General features: G+C 41.7%; 1 pseudogene; it reads left to right on the top strand.

Annotated features, from left to right (window-relative positions):
- The window catches only part of LOC145406399 (protein sax-3-like), a 558017-nt pseudogene that overhangs the window by 276292 nt on the left and 258990 nt on the right, over positions 1-22735 (top strand).

Below are 22735 nucleotides of genomic sequence, written 5' to 3'. Positions count from 1 at the left end.
TACGAAAAACAGAAAAGCCCGACGCTCACGTTCGACAGTATTGGCGGTTAGTTTTTATTATATGGCCCTTAGGCAGTGGTTATTAGAGAAAATTTGTGTTTTTATACTCTGTACTGCACCAAACATACTTTTGTTTCTTCAAACGTACTTTTGTTTCATTAACTCGAAGATAAATAGACTCCAGATTCAGAGGAACAGCGCAAATTTAATCCTCGTGGAGCTAATTTGTGCAGCAAATCAGTTTAATTATCATAATGCAACTTAATTAGACTAATGGCCCTGATATTATAATATACCTAATGATGTGTTCCCAGCAGTTAAAGGTCGCTAGGAAACGGAAATCTCTTCAGTTACAAATTACCTTGTTAACTGAATGCAGTATCAATATTTACCCCTTTGGTCTGAGGACAGATGTTGTATTCTTCAGTCTATGAGAGACTCTTGGATTAAAAGTATAAATGAAGGTAAAATGTAAACTTTCTAGAGCGAAAACATATTTTACGTTGAGTTACGTTGAGTAGAGTCGTACGACAGTAACAGGTCTTAATAAAGGAGTTAATTCTTTCCTGAGCCAATACTTTTTTGCCCCACTAGGAGTATAGGAGCCTACGGCTGGGCTATGCAGCCCCGATATTTAAGCCAAAGGTGACCAACCTTAAACATCCCCGAATGGCTTTTTTTGAGTAATAAAGTCCAAGCATCCCTTGGATACAAATTTTTACAGCCTCAGTCCGGTTCCAGCACCTTAATCCAGTAAAGCACACACGTCATTTTGTTATATGTTTATCTCTCGGTATCGTAAATGGTTCCTTGTTTTACAAGAAACCATTTTGGCTTGTCACTCAGTGTAGTCACCTGAAGGTAACATTAAATCAAGTACGCGCTCCAACCTTCCAATAATAAAACACGACTAAAAAATCATGAGAATATAAAATCTTGCATACAAAACCAACTTGTGTACACATTGGTACGTGGGAAGTGGAATGAGTGGCCATGCGTTTTTGAGTTATCATAAGCTCTTTAGTTAATTTTATTTTGCGTGGAATTAGTGGGAAGACAGACAAACAAATGAAGGAGTTCGGTAGCTTTGTGTAGTGTTGGTTTAGATTTGCTGGAAAATGTCAGATGTGCCCTGAGGTTATTATGTCAGTGCAGAGAGAAAGATCAGTGAGATTGACTGAGAAAGTGTAATTAGGGAAGTGGAGCGGCAGAGGAATCAGGCCACCCAGGGTGATGTGGAAGAACGAGATGGAGAGGTATAAGAGTGGTGAGACTGAGGCAGGGCAGCCTGATGGTGGACAAGCCGAAAAGGGGGCGATCTGTTCGTGACCACACCTCAGGGACTGTGGTGTCAGGCTCAACATAGATGTATTAATGGATGACTTACGGCTACTTTGTTAAAGCTGACAGCACGAAGTTGTAAGCAAACCGCTAATTTATGTTGGCCAATTTTTAACCACCCTGGAGTAATTATTAGGGCAATCCACTTTGCATAATACAATTTCCTGAGAGGGAAAGAGCTTGTGCGTCATATGTTTTTTCTATCATGTGTTTAATAATGGCTTCAAATTTAGGGGGTCCACACTCCCATTAGCGTCCGGGTTTAATAAGAAGACGGTTAACTCACTGAACATGGCGATGACTTTTTTTTTTAATTAGATTCTTGCCCCAACCAAACAAATGAATTCAACTTTGGAAAGCCCCTCAGTAGAGTAGGGTTATTGAAGGTTGTATTAAACCCTCTGATTCGAAAAATCTGTCGCAGATTTAAAAACGAAAAGTGAATAACGGCAGTGAGAAAAAAGACTTCTGGTTGAATGGGATAAAGTGCACTGTTTTCCATTTTCCATTTGTGCCTAAGTACGTAAATGTGAAGAAATGGAGGTGTGGCTCATTGTCGCTGAGCACTCCACTGATGGTTCTCCTATACTGTGTTTTTCCTTTTTTCTCTCTCATTCCTCCTTCAGCCAGAGGACTTTTCTCTAGTTATTGTGTCTTCTGTCTGACTACTTTATTGAAATCGGGAGGGAATGGGGATCCTTAAGTTTTTTAAATGCTATATGTAGTTATCTCGAACGATTATTATATCTGGCATGCTTTGTTTTTCCATTTAATTTGTAAGAGACAAGTTTTGCTTACCATCAGCCTTATGTTCTTTCTTTTGTGCATATAAAAAGGTAAACCAATTTGGAGTCAACTTGAACTTACTATTCAAGAAATGCAAGGTTTATTGTGGCTACCGGATGAAATTGGTAATATAATGATGGTGAATATATATATATATATATATATATATATATATATATATATATATATATATATATATATATATATATATATATATGCGAGGAAGAAGGAACCAAAGCCTAGGAGGCCGCAAAACAGTATGTATATAATAGGTGTTTACTTACCGATTTCTTTTCTTACTAATTGTTTATCTTCATGTGTGTAATAGTATTGGTGTGTGTACATAGAATGGTTCTTCACAACTATAGGTTTGTGAAAGGTAATAGCTGATGATAAGGATGGTGAGGGAAGCCTTCTCTCAGTGGCATTTGTTTTACGACTTTACAAACGCCTCATAATTCCCTCCCTACAGAGGAAGTAAACAGAGATTAATTCAATTTTCCGGCGAGTGGAAGTGCAAAATAAAAGAAACGACATCCTCTTCAAGGTGTTATATTTTGATCTGTAGCGAATACCTGGCGCCGTATTTATGTAGCTTTGTGTAACTTCACATTTTTGCCCTCTGTGTAAACACTAAGTTAGTTTATTCAGACTATGACCAAAATAAGAGTATATTATCGATTAATCCTTCTAATGGTAGATTTAACACACACACACACACACACACACACACACACACACACACACACACACACACACACACACACGCAGTCTGGATTTTGCCTAAAATTAAAACCTAAGGGCATTCATGGCAACAGAAGGGCTAGTTATTTTCTGACAAGCATTATCGAAGGCTGGAGTGCAAATGGGGACTATTTATGTGCATATGTGAGTGAAAAGGAAGCCATAACTACAAGCTAAGCCAAATTAGTGTGGTGGCAGGGGTGCAGGCGAGGGCAGCCGTGCACTTGTATGCAGATTAGGTACCTGTATTCAGAGTGCTCATTGGGGGTATTGTGAAGTCTACGCTAGATCCCAACGTTATTTTCGCTTCCTTTAATCCCAAGCACCGTTAACTGCATTTACTGCTTTGCATGTTCAAAGGTGCCTTTAAGGAAACACGGAAATATTATTCCTCCATGCTCAGCAAGGAGAAACGTAAACTCTCGTTCTTGCCACGTAAAACTACCCGTGTGGCCCGACTTTTGCAGTAATTCCTAGCAAAATAATTTAGTATGATATACAGTAATAGTAATGTTTAAAGAGAAAAGTTGATGTATCACTGCCAGTGTGTTTTAATGGCGAGAAGAAAAAAAAAACTGTGAAACACAAAGCTATGACAACATAAATATATATGAATTAGCAGCAGACAACACCAGACAAACCTTGTGGTTATATTACAGATAATTTTAGATTGGATTTTATTTTTTATAGAAAAGCCATTAGAAAAGAAAAGAAAAAATCAGGATTCACAGTGTTAGCTTCTTAATACAATGTACTTTTCATTATAATTTTGCTTCCTGTAGGCAATATGGGCAACTTAGGAGAGAATTATTTGTAAAATATAAGGGTGAGATATGTAACCTACAAAAACGCTTATAGTATAACGTAACACGTAAATTATATATATATATATATATATATATATATATATATATATATATATATATATATATATATATATATATAGATAGATAGATAGATAGATAGATAGAGATAGATATAGATAAACAGATAGATGGATAGAGATAAATAGATAGACTGAAAGATATGCATATAGATAGATATACAGCATAGGTAAGATATCGTGTATAAGCACTCGCTCTCGCTCTCGAAGATCAGTGTCACTATGTTAGGTCAAAGTTTTATTAAGCAAAATCAACTTCAAGAAGTTCAATTGGCCAGCTCGATGCTGCCCTTATTGTTAGTCGCCGTGTCTTTCTTGTAGTCTTTCTTGTATCCTTTCTTATTTAATTGTTGCAAGCACTTTTACCCTTCAGAATCAGCTTTCTGACCAAACCTGGACACACTGACCAGCCAATGACCTAGTTGTGTCGGCAAGGTTTTGGTTGCTGGGCAGCTACTCGTTGCTGAGCAACCGTCCCCTTTGCCCCTCTGTGGCCGTGGGTCCGGAAGTTTTCGGGACCCAGTGGGCGGCCTCGGCACCATTTTTTCAAATGTCGAAAATGATTTCTTTTTACCAAATTGAAGAGAAGCGTGTGGGACACCTGGCAATTCAATTTTTAGCTTCCTAAATCCATCCTATGCTTCGCAATGAAGCGTGAAAGAAAAAAAAAACAAAAATCGCACAATGGCTGTGTACACGCCGGTGAGAAGCAGAGGAGTTAAAGAGCATTGCGCCGAGAAATATCCACATTCTCACCTCCTCAAAATTTCAATGGTGCTGAAATGATCTGAAATGACTAGGTATTTATATTACAGACATATTATATATATATATATATATATATATATATATATATTTATATATATATATATATAATATGGAAGGTTTCAATATATATATATATATATATATATATATATATATATATATATATATATATATATATATATATATATATATATATATATGGAAGGTTTCAATATATATATATATATATATATATATATATATATATATATATATATATCACATTTTTTATGTTTAGTGTGTTTATGCAAGTATAGAGTTATTTCTGTTTTCTGGATGGTTTTGTTTGATTCCAAAGAGAGGCGAGAGATGATGTTTTAGACTCTAACCAAATAAGGTCCTTCTGTGTGTGTACAGGCTGAACAGCAGCAGCTAAAATTCAGATGTCCCCTTAGAGCTAGCCATCACCGCCTACCGGCTTGTTGTATTTAGACTGAACTTGGGGGAAGGGTTGAAGGTAAGAAAAGAATGAAGTGATTCAGTACTGAGAAGAGTTTTCAAAGGTCAAGGTCATTGGATTAATTCGAACTTCGAATCGAATGTGTTTAACAAAATAAACAGTTTTGAACCAGTTTCAGGCACACTTGGTGGACGGGTTGAGGATCCACTCACAAATATCTTTTTTTTTTTTCTCCCCCTCTTTTTCAGAACAATAGGTCAATAGTTTAAGCCACATAGCAACGTCAGCTAAAACAGTTTTTCTCTGATTTAGACTAGGCTTGCAGGAAGTGTTGAGGATAAGGCAAGAATAAAAGCATTTCGATTGTAAGAACAGTCAAAGGACGATGTCACATGGAAAGGTTAAAGTCCAGGGTGACAGAGGAATGTTAACTCAGTTTTGATCTGAGTTGACCCAGACCTGGTGGAAAACTTAGGGATCAGGCAAGAGCAACAATATTCAGGTTTAACAGCAATTAGATAAAGGCCTAGGTCACGGAACATTGTGAGAAATGATCCCGTTTGTCTATGTATGAATATAATAACTAATAAAAATGAAGGACTTGGACGTTGCGATTAAGCTGTCGAAAATCAAGGTTACAGGGCAAAGTCAAACATTCGACCCTCAGACCAGTTGGAGGCACGGGTGTTGCACTCTGAGTACTTTTTTCCCCCTTACTGTTAGAGCAGCAGACGATTTTAATCACCTTCGGTAGCTTTCTAAACGAGAGTCTTTAGGTATAATCTTCGTTAAGACTTTTAATCACCTTCGATTTAACTTTCTGAACGGGAGTCGTTAGGTATAATCTTCGTTAACCTGATCTTTCCTAGGAGCTTCAAAACTAATTCATATCGTTTGGAGGCAGCAAGTCTAAGATCTAAAAAAAAAAAAAAAATCATCGGACTGAAAGGTTCACCTCTTGAATTCGGTGTACGTACTGTGTTCTTTTTTTCCATCTTCAGCCGGTCATATTAGAGCGAGAGAGTCTTTTTGAATTAAATTGGCCATATATGACTACTTTCCATGTCACAATAAGAGGTCTGTTGTGCGCTGCAACTCGTGTGTTCAGTAATCAGTAACTAGTATGTCATCAGTGATGATAGGATTAATAACGCAATAAGTTTACTTAACTGGCAGAAGATATTATTATCAGCGGTATCGATGATTAGTGGAACAATCCACCTAAAAGTGTTCCAGTTTGTGACTCTTTTAGTTCTCTAAAAACTAGGCAGACAATCACATCTAAATCATCGTGATACTGTAGCCTTCAGTCTAACATCCAAGCCAAGTTCATTTGCATGAGCCAATTACTAGTGTGTGACACTACCAGGAAAAGAGCGACTCTCTCTCTCTCTCTCTCTCTCTCTCTCTCTCTCTCTCTCTCTATATATATATATATATATATATATATATATATATATATATATATATATATATTTCTCTCTCTCTCTCTCTCTCTCTCTTTCTCAAGTAACATTCTTTTCCACTACTGCCACACTGACTACACCTCCAATCTCATACGAATCTTGAAGTGGGTTCATTTTTTTTTTTTTTTTTTGCAAACTTCCATCCTGTCTTTGGGTTCTTTTTCCTCTGCATTAAAAAGTGACATGTTTTACGAGTTTTACTTAAAATTAGTGGTACCAGATCTTTACGTAGTTTCCTCATGCTGTCAAACTATTTGTGCGAAAAGCTTTCCAACTCTTCCGTCCCGTGTCGCTGCAATATACATACCACTTTGAATTTTCGCTGCTATTTATATGCCACATTTGCCCTTACAGACACCACTGATTGGACGGACACAGTATTACATTTAAATCATCGCTTCGTGATCAAGATGTTAGAGAAGTTTTCTGTTGCATAAAGTAACTCGCTTTTCGACGCCAGGCTGGGGTAGGAGACAATGACGTGCTTTTAATACAGTTAAAAAAGTGAGGCTTTTACTCATCTTCAATTAGCCTCACAGGCATGTCATAAAAAACCTCCTCTTCTACCTTTGCTTCATCCTAGAATAAGAAAGCACATAATGAGTAAGAACAGTGGGTAATAGGTTCATGGTGCTGACATGTGTGTGACTCGCAGCGAGTCTGCTAGGCCTTGGAGAACGGACTATCAAGGCTGTGCTAAAGTCGGACATAAAAAAAATAATAATAAAACTGCCTCTTGTAAGAATCTGCAAAAGCGAGATATAATACAGAATAAAAATAAGAGGGAACATCTTTCCAAACCAGTATTAATTGCCAATGTATTCATAACATTATCGTTGATTTAATTTGGGTTCTGGAGCAACTGGGGTACTTGTATGCTGTTTCTAAATTGGATGGAACATAACAACTGAAATCAGACCCTCCGCTGTCCTGAAGGAGACAAGAAGCCCAAATACATTATATCTGTACATGTACTATTCAGTTTGTTGTATAAGTTTGCACCTTACCCTTTAGCACTGTTATCCATTTCATTGCACGAGGACTCTCATAAGGTTAATATCTTTTCGTGGTAGCCATAATAGAAAATACTATAAAGGCCATCCTAATAAAGTTCCCCTGTTGAATAAAATCGTCAGGACGCAGATTGTAAAAAAAAAAAAAAAAAAAAAAAAAAAAAACACTGAACGACTTAAGTTTGTGTACCTTGTGCAATCAGTTGGAGTTCCACAGCGATGAGTATTGTAGCCTAAAGGATATTCCACTACGTTACCATCTAAACCCAAGGTAATATTTAACAAAGTGAAGCCTCCACTGGTGCAGTTTAACTTACTATAAGCTGAAATAATTTTCATGCACACTTACCCTCCCGCCTAACCTCTCTTCACTGAGTACTTATTAAGTGAATTACACAAAAACACCGGCCACATGATACTACTTTCAGAAATCTTAATGTGTCGTTGACTCTCTCAGGCTCGTCTGACTTGTCAGCTGAATACATTACTCTGGCATTACATGTATTAAAATATTGGCGTGGTCAAGAGCTTGAGAGGATTAAGTGTGAATATTAACTCTCAGGCTCCCGTGGCTTACTGTTAGTTGAATAAAATCATCTGGTGTCAGCTGTAGTGGAAAGCTAGAACAGTTAGGACCTTGAAAGTTTTAAGGTCACCTTCATCGGGGTAGTATCTGTAGCGCATAGATCATATGCTTGGACAGTCAGAGCTTCATACCGACAAGTCCATGAAATTTTCAAATGCAGAATAGAAACTGTAACTGTAACAGTTACGTGAAGTTCCCTGCAGGAACAGAATTTCTCTGCGATGGGAGAGTAGTATCGGGAACTAACTGTTCTCCATAATGTCGGAGTACGAATGAAGAATGGGGTAAATTCAATTTCAGCACAAGGATGTAATTTCCGTTAAAATTTTCCCATTTCCTGGCGATGTTATTTATTTTAGGGGCAGCCTTTACTAATGGAGGAGTAAGATATAGAATACAACAACCCTTTCATGAATTATTCTAATATGAACGTGTTAGCGCGAATGAAATACAGATGTCCTCCTCGGCCTAAATAGATTACTTAGAAAAAATCACATTACCTCCCATATAAAGCCCCTTTCCAGAGATGGATGTGCTTCATATTCTCAGTACTTTATTTACCCATTTGCAGTTTTAGCGTTGTACAGGAACCTTATTCCCCGTGTGTCAAATGCTGCTTCAAATGGAGGAAGGGGGGGGGGGGATGTCATTACATAACAACTTTTCAAGAAAAGAGGTTGGAGGCAAACACACTTCGCCTCATCAGCTCACCTCCAACTTACTCTCTTCAACCTCCCTTTCTTTGCCGCAGCGTTGCATCTCTAACCCAGTATCACCGCTGCTTCAGTGATCATTGTTCTTAAAAATCTGCTTCTATGCTTCTCCGATTTCAGTTATCGCCCGGCGGCCTTGCAGTTTACTCTCACCGATTTTTTCTGTACAGGTCCCTAATAAAAGAGTTAACAGTTACACTCAGTCCTTCATGTATGCAACTGGTCATCTGTGGAACTGTATGCCTTAATATGTACGTGTATTTCAGTATACCTACGAGGTATTACCTCTTGTCTTGAAAGCCTAACTTGCCCAGGCTTCCCCAAATGAATGAATCTTGGCTTTGGCTTTCTTCTATCTTATTTTCCTGGGAAGAGCAACTTTTTTATTACATAAAACACTCATTCGCAGTAGAATGAAACAGTCTGGTGTTATGCAGAATAAAATAGTGTTCCGACCAGAAAGGGTTAAAGGGAGGCAGCTGGTACTGCTGTGTGGAACCTGTTATGTCTGTCATATTTCTGACACACAAACATTATTTCTTCACGACGCAGACACCACTGAAACACCAACACCATAACTGATGTTGAAGAACTACATGCAGCCACAGGATTATTAACTACATGTATATATCTGGAGCTTCAAAATATCAAAATAAAATAATTTTATGTTTGTATGGAAATAGTCTAAGCAGAACTCTGATATCATAATTAATGCATGAATTTGCTTCACTTGGAGCTAGCGCACTGATACTTATGGAACCACTGTCAAACTACCTTATTATTATTGTTAAAATAGATTTTTTATTCTTATATATCCAAAACTGGGCATCAAAGCGATACTAGATCAGCATTCCTTCCATTCAGTAATGGATGGTGTACAGCTGGGTATGAAAATCGAAAATTTCATCACTTCTACTCTTCAATCTTCTCTGCTGGCTAATATTTCTAAGCTGTGGAAGGCTTGGTCTGTTTCCCATGCAGATGATATTCTCTGATATGGTGCTACAGGGAGGCAAGTAACGGACATCCCTTAATTATGAAGTAGACGCAATGGAATGGTAATCGGACTTTTGTTCCTCTGCATAAACACACCTTCACAAGCGTTACGTGACTCTAGGTTATCTGCATTAATCGATGTAAAAGACCAGATTTTACTCACTTACCATGTTAACAGCCGAGTGTAAGATGACGTAAGCCATGTGCCACTTTGGGAGCTAAAATGACCTAGACCGTATATTCTTCTAGACTATAATAATTTTATGATACCCCGACCCCGGCCACATACACGGGTGTAGCCTCAGTCTGAGCCTGATGTCTCCCTTGCAGTTACGACTCCCGGGGGCGTGACAGCGAGGCAGGGAAGCAGCACCAGTGGGGGGACGAGGCGGTGTGGGGTGGCGGGGGTGTGAAGCAGCGGGCCTGGTTCGACACCTCGGGCTCACCCAGTCACCTGGTGATACAGGGCGTCAAGGGCAGGGACGAAGACAGCTACAGGTGTAAGGTCCACTTCAAGGCCTCACCATCATGGTCACAGCGGGTCACACTCACAGTTACAGGTCAGTATCACACTACACACTACAGGTCAGTTTCACATTACCTGTAAGTTATGAGCCGTTGTTACTCGACATTCCAGTCATACGTCAGTGTTGCACGACATACAAAGAACATTGTCATGCTACGTAAGAATGTCATCGGTCAGTGCCACAGTACATTTAACAGTTACGGGTCAGTGCCACACGAATACAAGTTTCACATCAGTCACACACTGGCACAGGTCAGTGTCAAAATACACGGAACTATCACAGTGTTACACTATTAGTCACAAATTAATGGTAGCTGTCAGCCAGTATCTTAATTACCGCTGAACTACTAGAACTGCAATTTGCACATGACTTCAGGGATTTATTGCCCATACGGAATGTTCGCCTTTATGACTATATAGTAGGAAGTCTGTGCTTATATTTACAAACTTCATGACACCTAACCACTGTCACCTTCCCTGGGAAAAAAATCTAAACACACATTCATCAGACTAATGACTATCTGCATTAATTGACGTAAATGGCCAAATTAAACACTGTTACCATGATAACAGCCGGGTATAAGATGACATACGCTAGATGCCACTTGGAGAGGTAAAATGGCCTAGGCCGTATATTCCTGCAGCCTGTAATACTGTTCGTATGTCTTTATGCTTGTAATTATCTTGTGGTTTTAATTTTGATGCAGCTAATATTCTGCTTCTTTATATAATTACAAGACGGTTAAAATATTTTCATAGGTATTCCAAAAACTAGCAGTTTCACTGTGTAGGTTGTGCGTATAACTTTGGATTAGTGAACTCATGCTTAAACGAATATGAAATGCAATTGTTACTCGGTATATATGATTCTAAAACGATGAACAGACGTTCAAAGGGATTTGAAATTCATATCAAGTTGCTCTGTGTGTGAGTTATGTAATACCATTCTGAAACGGTAAAATGTTCAATGAAGTAACAAGCGTCTGCACTTGGACACATAGAAAGTGTACGGCCGATCACGATTGCTAATGTTTTGATGTGTGTAGATTCACTGTCGCCTTAACGATTTCCGAGACAATCCGGCTTCGGTGCTCAGTCTTTTTTTGTGTGTGTGTGTTTTTTAAAATGCTGGGAAAAAGGAACCAAAGGCCACGAGCCCGCAATAACCGTTCCCTCCAAGAGAAAAACAAAATACAAGAGAGAGCCAAATTCAAGATCCGATCATTTCCAGATGCCTGGACACACTGCGTTTGAAAGACTGGAGGTCATAGGAAGCAGGAAATACAGACAGAGGGAGACAGTTCTAGAGTTGATCTGTTGCATAAATGAAGGACTAGGAGCAACGGTCAACTCTTGCATTAGAGAGCTGGACAGAAAAGGGATGAGAGTTTGCTGCTAGATGGGTGCTATGCACCAGTCATAGAGGTGGAGGAATGCAACCAGACAGTTCAGAGGAGCAGTGACCATGGAAGTAGCGATAGAAAAGAGATAAAGCTGCAACAGTGTGGCGAAGAGATAGAGGTTGAAAGGAGTCAGTAAGAGGGGAAGAGCTAATGAGACGAAAAGCCTTTGACTCCACCCCATTGAGAAGAGCTGCATGCTGGGAACCCCCCCGCACATGGGAGTCGTACTCAACACAAGGGCGGATAAAACCCGTGTATAGAGTCAACAACTGTGCAGGGGTAAAGAAGGAAAGGAGTTGGCTTAGCACACCCAATCTCTTGGAGGGAGATAATACAAGAGACGTAATATGATCTTTCCAAGATAAGTCCCGAGTGAATGAAACCCCAAGCATGTTCAAGGATGATGCAGGATTAAGCTGAATATTATTAAACATTAGTGAGTACACCTGTTGAAGATTTTGTTGGGTTGATAGGTGTAAGAACTGAGTCTGTGATGCATTAAAATCAAGATTATTTTTACCCCCGTCAGAGATACGAGCCAAGTCGGACATTAGGTGTGCCATAGCCTTATCCCATGTTTGTTGAAGCAATTGCTGAGATGGACGCTGCGGGAACCGAATGGAAAGGTGAACGGTGGAGTCATCAGCACGCGAGTGGATAGGGTTAGATGTACAGCTTAGAAGGTCATTGATGAATAAAAGGAAAAGAGTCGGTGATAGGACAGAGACCTGAGGAACACCACTGTTGATAGGTCTAGGAGAAGAACGATGGCCGTCTACAACAGCGGCTATAGAACGACTAGAAAGGAAGCTATAGATGAGGGCACAGATAGAAGGATAGAAACCGTAAGAGGGCAGTTTGGAAATGAAAGATTTATGCCAGACTCTATCGAAAGCCTTTGAGATGTCAAGTGCAATGACAGCATTCCCCAATGTCCCGAAAGGAGGATGACAAGGAGTCTGAAAGGTAGGTGAGAAGGTGGCCAGTGGAGCGTCCCTGATGGAACCCATACTGACGATCAGAAAGAACTTGTGATAAGAAAGATGCTGTAAAATTTTTCTTTTAAGAATTGACTTGAAAACTTACGAGATACAGGATTTTAAAGCAAATGGATGATAGTTAGAGGGTTGGGAATGGTTACCCTTCTTTGAGACTGGCTGAAGGAAAGGTAGAAGTTGACAAAGGCGAATGAGTTTACCTAGGCAGGGTGTAATCACAGAAGCACAGTTCTTAAGAACAACAGGAGAGACTCCATCATGCCCATATGCCTTCTTAGTACTCAGGCCTGTGATGGCAGAAAATACATCAGCTGAAGAAATTTTAATGTCAGCCATGAGGAAGTCAGAGGGGGAAAGTAATTGAGGAGCAGCACTGGAATCGTCTAAGGTGGAACTGGAGGGGAAAGTCTGAGCAAAGAGATCTGCTTTATCAGTAGAAGAAATAGCTACAGAACCATCAGAGTAGAAAAGAGGAGGGAACGATGATGAGGTAAGGTTGTTCCAAAGGTTTTTGGCAAGGTGCCAGAGGCAGCAGGAAGAATTCGAGTTGCAGAGTTGAGAGCATTTATTACGGATGAAATTATTTTTAGCAGAGTAAAGTATAGACTTAGCACGATTCCGGGCAGAAACGTAAAAAAAGTTGTGATTCAGGGGTGGGTTGGCTTTGATACCTTTTATAGGCCCTCTCCTTGTTGTGGACAGTTAGAGCAAGCGTGATTAAACCAAGGCTTTCTTGCATTACTCAAAGGATATGAGAAAAGAATGTATGCTTCCATGCCCAAGAGAATAACCGCCGTAATGCGCAAGGCACACTCAGATGGCTCCCGGCCATGGAAGCAATAATCATTCCAGGAAAAATAAAAGAAGTACTGCCTGAGCGCCTCCCAATCTGCAGCTCCAAAGTGTCACAGACTACGTTTCTTTGGAGGGTCCACAGGCCATACCGGAGTGTTAGGACAGGTTAAGGTAACAAGGTTGTGATTGAAGGAGCCCAACGGAGAGAAAAGATTAACAGTGTGAGCTGAAGGATTAGTTGTAAGGAAGAGGTCAAGTATTTGGGGGCTCTCCCAAAGGCAGTCAGGGCTCCGGGTAGGGTGCTGTACAAGTTGCTCTGGGTCATTAAGGATTGAAAAAATGTAGGCTTGTTCACCAGGTGGATCAGTGAAAGGAGAGGACAGCCAAAGGTGGTGGTGAACATTACAATCTCCTAGAATGGAGATTACAGAGAAAGGAGAAATAGATAGAATGTGTTCCATCGTAGAAGTAAGATAGTCGAGGAATTTTTGATAGTCAATAGAATTAGGGAATAAGTAAACAGCCCAGATATACTTAGTCAGAGAATGAGAGTCTGGTGCTTTTCAAGTATTTACAGCAAAATACAGTCGTGAGCTTTGAGAAAAATGCACTAAAGGAGCACCTAATACTTCTTCATACACTTTGCACCCATGTGCGTTGATCCCCTAATAGATTCAGTAGTTTTTGAGATAACCCCAAGTTTGGTGCTCGTTGTCACTCTCTAGCACTTTTCATCTGTAGGTTGTGGAATTGTGAGACTACCCAATTACGTGACACAAATGACGTTATCAGAAGCTTTCAAACAATGTGCTTCGATCCGTTATTGCCTCAGTAACTTCTGACAACCGAGTTTTGTTACTTTGATGCTTTTTGACATTTTCCAGCAAAATGATGGCGATTTTTTTAAATTAGAAAAGTCATTTCTGTAACACCTGCTACTACTTTTCCGAAAGCCTCCCGATGATGTCCGTAAATCAGCTGTAGCACAGATTCCGAAATAACTCAGTTTCTTTTTTTTTTTAAACAGCAAATTTTATGAAAAGTCACTTAAACAACACCTGTTTCTTTTTATAAGCTTCCCAACGGCACGCAGTAGCTTTAAAAGTTTCCAAAATAACAGAGATTTGGTGCTGTGCTCTACACCCCTACTACCGCTGCTTGTGTTTTCTCACGCAGCTCTCGTTTGAGCAATAATTCTTGTGATTGTTAGCATTCTGCGGTGGCGTGCAGAAAACAAAAATGTCAGCATGTCCAGTAAATTTTCAAGAACGTGTGTGTCACTCCGAAAAAGAAGAGAAGGCATTTTTGTCGCAGTAAGGCCATGTCAGTCAATAAACAGCGCCATGAACACGTACCTCTCAAGATTTTTAGGATCGCTTTGGATAGACTGATGGGCTGTACGAGTACTGTCACTTTGTCATTGTTTTATGATACTGCCAGTTGTGTATATTACCAGTGGTCTGAGGTATGTGGGGAAGTCCACCAACCACTCACTTGATGTAGCTTTGCCTTAAGGTGAATACAGTGAGTGACAAGCTAATAGTTTTCTTTAACCCTGGGCACCATTTACTCGTACAACGTTGGGTGTAACTATATAACCAAATAACGGGGTGGCTTGGAGCCTAAAACGGTGCCACATCTAATTGCGTGGAGAGACATAAATACTGTGTCCATCCAAGAACCAAGCCTTCACACTCTTTCCCGCACCTTGTTGTAGTGAAGGTCTGTCTGCTGCAAAGGAACATCGGTTCACTGCACAGGACAGCACTGCAGGGGTAATTATTTGCTTGGGGTTGATGAGTCTACTCAGTCTGACATGCCAGGGTCGGTCTGCTACTACTACTACTGCTAGTATTAGTCGTGGGACAAATAGTATACCTTATGTTTCACACAAAAGATGGGTTATGAAGTACATGCAAATAACTGGTAGCCCAACACACAGAAATCAGTTTTCTTTTTACTTTGTTATTCAAAATTGCGTTATAAGCAGATCGATGCACGTCACCTTGTTACAGCATCCAGTGAGAAAGCTTATGATAGGTTAGTCTCTTTTATGCTGATTTAATGATGTGAATTAAGGGCTGCTTTCTTATTCCCACTCCACTGTGGGGGACAGGTACGGTACTTTTCCAGGCTAGAGGAAGAAGAGGCAGAGGAGGAGGAGGAGGAGGAGGAGGAGGAGAAGGACGAATTTCTTAGAAATTTGTTTTCTAGCGACCCTGAGCGTCCTGGAGCACATAAGAAAACTAAATTTTGCACAGTGGTAAACCCCAGCCGGACCAAACGTCAGACAAAGTGAAACCTTAGAGCCCCCCTCCTCCCACTATGTTTAGCAATCCCATTTAGTGCTGCCTTGTATGATCATAGTTTTTTATTTTATTTTTACCATCCACCTGACAAAGTCAGAGGACGGCATTGATAACACTGGAATCAAGATCAAAAGGTGGCGAAGAGATTTTGCTTCCAGGCCAGAACAGAAGTATTCCTTACAGAGGCATGAAACTTCACATAGGTAGTACGAGTACCTTATAGTAAACTGATGCCTTTTGATAGGTAGAGTGCTGTGTCTTAAGTATTTTTTTCTGTCTTTTTAGTTATTAAAGAGTAAAAGAAATAATTTCTCAGAGATTTCAATGTGATCTGCGCAAGGAATCTGAAGGACCCAATGCATAATTTGTACCCTCCACGTGACATAGTTAGAGGAGGGTGTTGTTATCATTGAGATCAATATGTGTCCGTCCGTAGAGTTGGGAGGCAGGGTGGCTAAGTGGCAGGACAGCTGGCTGAGCGTAGAGATATCATTTTCCGGTCAGAACTCAGAAAATATTCATTATAGAATCACGAGATCTCACATAGTTATGTGTCTTATGGTGAACTGATGCCTGTTGATAGGTAGAATGCTGTCTTAAGATTTTTTTTATTAATGTAAAAGAAAAAAAAAATTATTGTTTCTGGGCTAGGAACTAAGACAGGTACGGGCTTCAGATTCTTCAGGAATATGTGTTAATATGCCTCCTGGCGCCTTTTGGTAGTTAGAATGCCATAAGATTATATAATATTATGAAATGGCAAAAATGCATAAAGCTAATTATTTTACTGCATTTTTTCCTATTAAAACGTTGCAACTATTACACCTAGGAGGCAGAAATTGTACATGATAAATGATTATATGAAAATCTACAAATGTTTGAAGTTTCATGACTGTACCTATTATGTAATAATAAAAAAAAAAAAGACTGCCTAAATGAAAACCGCAGGAATTATAATTTCATCATATCTGCTCATAACTTCATTATTACCTTGGATAAACTACTGAAATTTTTAAGTTTTAATGACTGTTTAATACGGGGGAGGGGGGGGGCAGTTATGCGCTTGGTTAGGTGTGCAGGGAGATGGGTGGTATGTGGTTGGTCAGACTATGGGTTGCAACAGAGTAGCGTTGCGTAGGTTTTACCTAAGAACACTAAATTTTGTACAGAGGCAGATCTGCATCCTACTCCGGTTTTAGGTCGAGTGACACCCTAAAGGCCGCGTCCTATGTGGGAAGGGGGGGACCCCACACAGGGCAGGTATGCATGGTATTAGTTTTTGTTGTAGCAGAAATATTACAGTTGTAAGAATTTGATATACACATCCTCTGCCATCCCTAAAGACATCTTGGTTGTCACCCACTAGCATTTCTGATATATCCTCGGCCTTCTCTATGATAATTCTTCCGTCTGCCTTAACCACAACACTCTAAAGACTTACACCACAATGATTTTTGCACTTTTTTTATGCAAAAAGGCCGGGGGCCTGCAAACCGTTCCTTCCAAGAAAAAAACAAAATACAAAAGCGAGCCAAATTCAAGATCCATTCATATCCAGATGCCTGGACACACTGCGTTTGAAAGACTGGAGATCATAGGAAGTAGGGAATACAAACAGGGGGAGACACTTCCAGAGTTGACCCGTTGCATAAATGAAGGACTGGGAGTAACTGTTAACTCTTGCATTAGAGAGTTGGACAGAAAAGAGATGAGAGTTTGTTGCTAGACGGGTGCTACGTGTCCGTCGTAGAGGTGGAGGGATGCAACCAGACAGTTCAGAGGAGCAGCGACCATTGAAGTAGCGACAGAAGAGAGATAAAGATGCAACAATGCAACGAAGAGACAGAGGTTGGAGGGAGCCAGTAATAGAAGGAGAGTTGATGAGACGAAAAGTCTTTGACCACCCTATTGAGAAGATCTGTATGTGGGGAGCCTTCCCACACATGAGAGTTGTACTCTACACAGGGGCGAATAAAACCCGTGTATAAAGTCAACAACTGTGCAGGGATAAAGATGGCCCTGAGTCGGCTTAGCACACCTAATCTCTTGGAAGCATATTTTACAAGATATGCAATATGATCTTTCCAAGATAAGTCCCGAGTGAATGAAATCCCAAGCATGTTTAAGGATGATGCAGGCTTGAGCTGGATATTATTAAACATTAGTGCGTACTCCTGTGGTAGATTATGTTGGGTTGGTAGATGTAAAAACTGAGTTTTTGATGCATTAAAAACAACAAGATTATTTTTACCCCAGTCAGAGATGCGAGCCAAGTTAGACATTAGGTGTGCCATAGCCTCAACCCTTGTTTGTTGAAGTAACTGCTGAGATGGATGTTGCAGGAACCAAATGGAAAGGTGAAGGGTGGAATCATCAGCTTACGAGTGGATAGGGTTAGATGTATAGTTTCGAAGGTCATTGATGAATAAAAGGAAGAGAGCTGGTGGTAGGACAGAGCCCTGAGAAACACAACTGTTAATTGATCTAAGAGAAGAACGATGGCTGTCTACAACAGTGGCTACAGAACGACCAGAAAGGAAGCTATAGATGAAGGCACAGATAGAATGATAGAAACCGTAAGAGGGCAGTTTGGAAATGAAAGATTTATGCCAGACACTATCGAAAGCCTTTGAGATGTCAAGTGCGATAGCAAAGCTTTCGCCAAAGTCCCGAAAGGAGGATGACCAGGAGTCTGAAAGGTAGGTGAGAAGATAGCCAGTGAAGCGTCCCTGACGGAACCCATACTGATGATCAGAAAGAAGGTTATGATAGGAAAGATGCTTTAAAACTTTTCTGTCAAAAATAGACTCGAAGACTTTGAGACACAGGATGTTAAAGCAGTTGGACGATAGTTAAAGGGTTGGGAATGGTCACCCTTCTTTGGGACCGGCTGAGTGAGAGCAAACTTCCAGTAATAAGGAAAGGTACAAGTTGACAGACAAAGGCGAAAGAGTTTACCTAGGCAGGGTGTAAGCACAGAACCACAGTTCTTGAGGACAACAGGAGGGACTCCATCAGGCCCATATGCCTTGTTAGTACTGAGGCCAGTGATAGTGGAAAATACATCAGCTGAAGAAATTTTAATATCAGCCATGAGGGAGTCAGAAGGGGGAAGTGATGGAGGAACAGCACCGGAATCGTCTAAGGTGGATCTGGAGGAGAAAGTCTGAGCAAAGAGATCTGTTTTATCAGTTGAAATACCTACAGAGCCATCAGAATTAAAAAAAGGAGGGAATGATGAATTGGTAAAGTTGTTAGAAAGGTGTTTGGCAAGGTGCCGGAAGGAGCGGGAAGAATTCGAGTTGGAGAGTTTAGAGCATTTAGTATGATTGTGTCCGATTCTGGTCACAGGTTTCACAGGCTGTGCCCATGACTCAGTAGTCCTCCGTACCATACTCTTTCACCTGTCACCACCTCAGCCCTAATGCCCATTGTCAGTATTGAATAGGCCTACCTGCTAGGGCTATCTCATACAGGATTGCTGTATTGGTGTTAGCAGAGGTATTTTTGCGAAATGTCGGCGGGTCTTCTGGTAGATCAATAAAGTCTGCTTCATAAAATTAAAATCCTTAACAGGTCCCTGCCCCATCCGGGACCGTAGGCCACCTCTCTATCGATTCAGCCACCGCCTTTCCCAATATCTGTATTAAACAATAGGCTGACAGAGCTTGGTCATCGGAAAAAAGTGTTTCAACTATTTTAACACACACACACACACACACACACACACACACACACACACACACACACACACACACACACACACACACACACACACACACACACACATTGCTCCGAACAAAACGATCAGTCTCACCGAGTGAGCGCCCGAATACATAAAATTTCATTGTAGATTTGATAATTGTTACCATTACTTCAGTTACTATCGATGAATACCTAGGTAGGACCAAAGATTGCCAAGTTTTGGAATGAAAATGGTGCACGATAAAAATAAACAATGCCAAAGTATACAATGCAGGCTGTGGCAGTTTTGAATTGCCCATGTCCGGTCAAGTTTGGTCTGTGTAATGCCAGCAAATAACGCTTTTACCAGCACTAAGTTTGGGATCGAAGAATGTGCAAGTTATTTCCGAAGAAGGCAAAGGTCAGGACCGAAGAATGTCCAGATTAGGTGGAGGAGTACCCAGGTTTGAACTGATGAATGCCCATGTTAAAGCTGAAGAATGTCCATGTTGGAAATGAAGAATACCCAAGTTAGAACTGAAGAATACCGAGGTTAAGACTGGAGGACGTGCTTTCACGGATTCTGTAGGGTTAAATTTCCTTAACCCGCCCCGTCCCGACGACGTATGGGTACGTCACCACGATTTGCATTTGCCAGTCCCGGCGACGTACCAGTACGTCGTGCAATTGCAATGTGCATAATTTCGACAATTTTCAAATTTCGCGCTTGATTTGCGGTACGTACCCTCGCCTGACCTTCCCCTACCTGCCACCAGGCGGGGACACTCGGCGACCCCGCGCGACCCGCACTAGCCCGCCGCTCGTCCACTCACCTGGTAGCCACGGTCCTGCTCAGACATGGCTAAGAGAGGTCTCTCAGAGAGCGAAATTCAAGTCGCCCTGGACACCTTTACCAGCGACAGTGATTCCCCACTGGATGACGAGGAGATGGACAAAGATTATGTGCAGCCAGACGAGGAAGAAACCACCAGCAGTGACGAGGAAGTTCTATCACCAAGGAAACGGCAGTACGTGACTTACCGTGCTGCTAGAGAGGGGCAGGAGGCAAAGAAGGCACGTGGTATGTCATATCCCTATCCCCAGCGTGCCTTGGAAGCCGAATTCGAGGTCGAGGACGAGGACGAGGACGAGGACGAGGACGGAGACGTGGGACGTGCTGTCACGTGGTATGGGCGGGAGGTGATTACGCATCGTGGCCCAGAGCGCACACCACGTCGTCTAAGCAGGTATGGGCCAAGCATTCTGTTTGGGGCGGTAGGAAGTGAAGTGGAGGGAGTGGGGAGTGAAATGGACATTCCTGGGATTAGGGAAAGTGAGAGTGAGGTGGGTGAGTCATTGCTCTCCCTACGCAGTGTGAGGCGGCAGAGTGGATCACGTGGGCCGAGTGCGGGTGCGTTCCTTATCACGTGGGGTTGTGAGGGAGGGGGAAGGTGGGAGGAACCACTCCAAAGCACGTCTTATGCTCCCCAATATCCCCTAACACGTGGTCGAGCAAGGTTGCGTGAGAGAGCACGTGGTGTGGTAATGGAGGGGAAGGTGGGGAGGAACCACTCCCAGCACGTCTTCTGTTCCCCAATATCAAACTATTTCATCCCCACAGCCCCCTAATGTTCCTCAAGGCCGTAAGGGTAAGGGAAAGGTAAAGGGTAAAGGCAGAGGGAAGAGGAGTGACAGTGGGGGAAGCCCTCCGTACTCTTCTCCCCAACCTCCCCAACCAGGATCTCCTCCCCACCCAGACGAAGGCGGTGATGGGGACGAGGGATTTGTGTCGTGGGATTGGGAGGATGGGAGTGATTTTCTCCCCTCATTCACCCCTTCACTGAGCAGGGCGATCTGGCTGCATTGCACCAGGTATTCACTGTAATTCAAGCAGGTTGGATTTTTCCACCTGTTTTTCAGTGAGGCCTTCGTTGATCAGATCGTGCTTCAAACAAACCTGTTTGCAAGCGGCCAGTGGCTAGAAAGTGAAAGATTGGGAACAAGGAGTAGGCATTCAATGATTTATGATTACCCTGTCTCCATTCCAGAAATGTTCTTATTTTTTGCCCTTGTCCTTTTGATGGGTATAATAAGAAAAAATAGAATTCCTGCTTACTGGACTAGGGACCCTGTTATGTTTACCCCCATATTTGGTCAAGTGATGAGCCGTAATCGGTTTCAACAAATTCTAAGTCGCCTCCATTTTTATGATGCTAATGACCCTGCAAATACAAACAACACGGACAAAATGAGGCGAATTAGGCTGGTCTTTGATCACCTCAGGCAAACCTTTCGATCCTCATTCTATCCCTATAGAGATCTCGTCATAGACGAGAGTCTCGTGTTGTGGAGAGGCAATATTTCATTCAGACAGTATATACCCAGCAAAAGGCACCGTTTTGGGTTCAAGATCTTTGTTATGTGTGACTGTAGGACTGGATACGCGCAAGACATAGTCTTGTACACCGGTGCACAGACAGACATAATAGAAGATCGAAGTATAGGACTTTCTGGAGCAGTGGTAAAGACGATGATACAAGACTACCTTCATCGTGGTCACGTTCTCTACCTCGACAACTGGTACACTAGCCCTCTTCTCGCTCGTTATCTTGACAGACATGAAACGGGAGTATGTGGAACCGTAAAGGTGAACCGGCGTCACATGGTCAAGGTAGGGCGGAAACTTGCAAGGAGTGAGGTTGTCTTCTTCAAAGCAAACAACATCCTTGCAACAATGTGGAACCACAACAGAGAAGTAAGCCTCTTGTCCACGGTTCACCGCCCCTTGATGCACCGTACTGATTCTGTTGATTACCATAGCGAGAGCAGGCGTCGTGTTTGGAAACCTGAATGTGTCATGGACTATAATATAAACATGCGCCTCGTGGACCAGTCAGACTCCATGATATCGACGGTAGAGTGTGCCAGGACCACGATGAAGTGGTATAAGAAACTGTTCTTTCACTTGCTAGATATCACTGCTCTGAATTGCCACCACCACGCCATGACCACAGGAGTTCAGGAAACCTTTGAAGGGTTTGTGAGGGAGCTCACACGAGAAATCTTTGCAAAATATGCGGTTGAAAGGCCCCAACAGCGCCCCCGCACTGCCCCTATTACCCACACTTCCCATAGAATATCCGCCTGCCATTTCCCCACTCCTATCCCGCCCCAGCCCAACAGACCTAGGCCCCAGCGCAGGTGTCACGTGTGCAGTCATTCCCAGGTGCGACTCACGACACAGAGGAAGGACACCCGCTATGAGTGCGTGCAGTGTGACGTGGG

The sequence above is a fragment of the Coenobita brevimanus genome, chromosome 70 (assembly GCF_032717465.1).
Source record: "Coenobita brevimanus isolate Jiangsu-jjx chromosome 70, ASM3271746v2, whole genome shotgun sequence".
Lineage (NCBI taxonomy): Eukaryota > Metazoa > Arthropoda > Malacostraca > Decapoda > Coenobitidae > Coenobita > Coenobita brevimanus.
The sequence above is the reverse complement of the archived record's forward strand: the minus strand, read 5'-3'. Positions and strand labels throughout refer to the sequence as shown.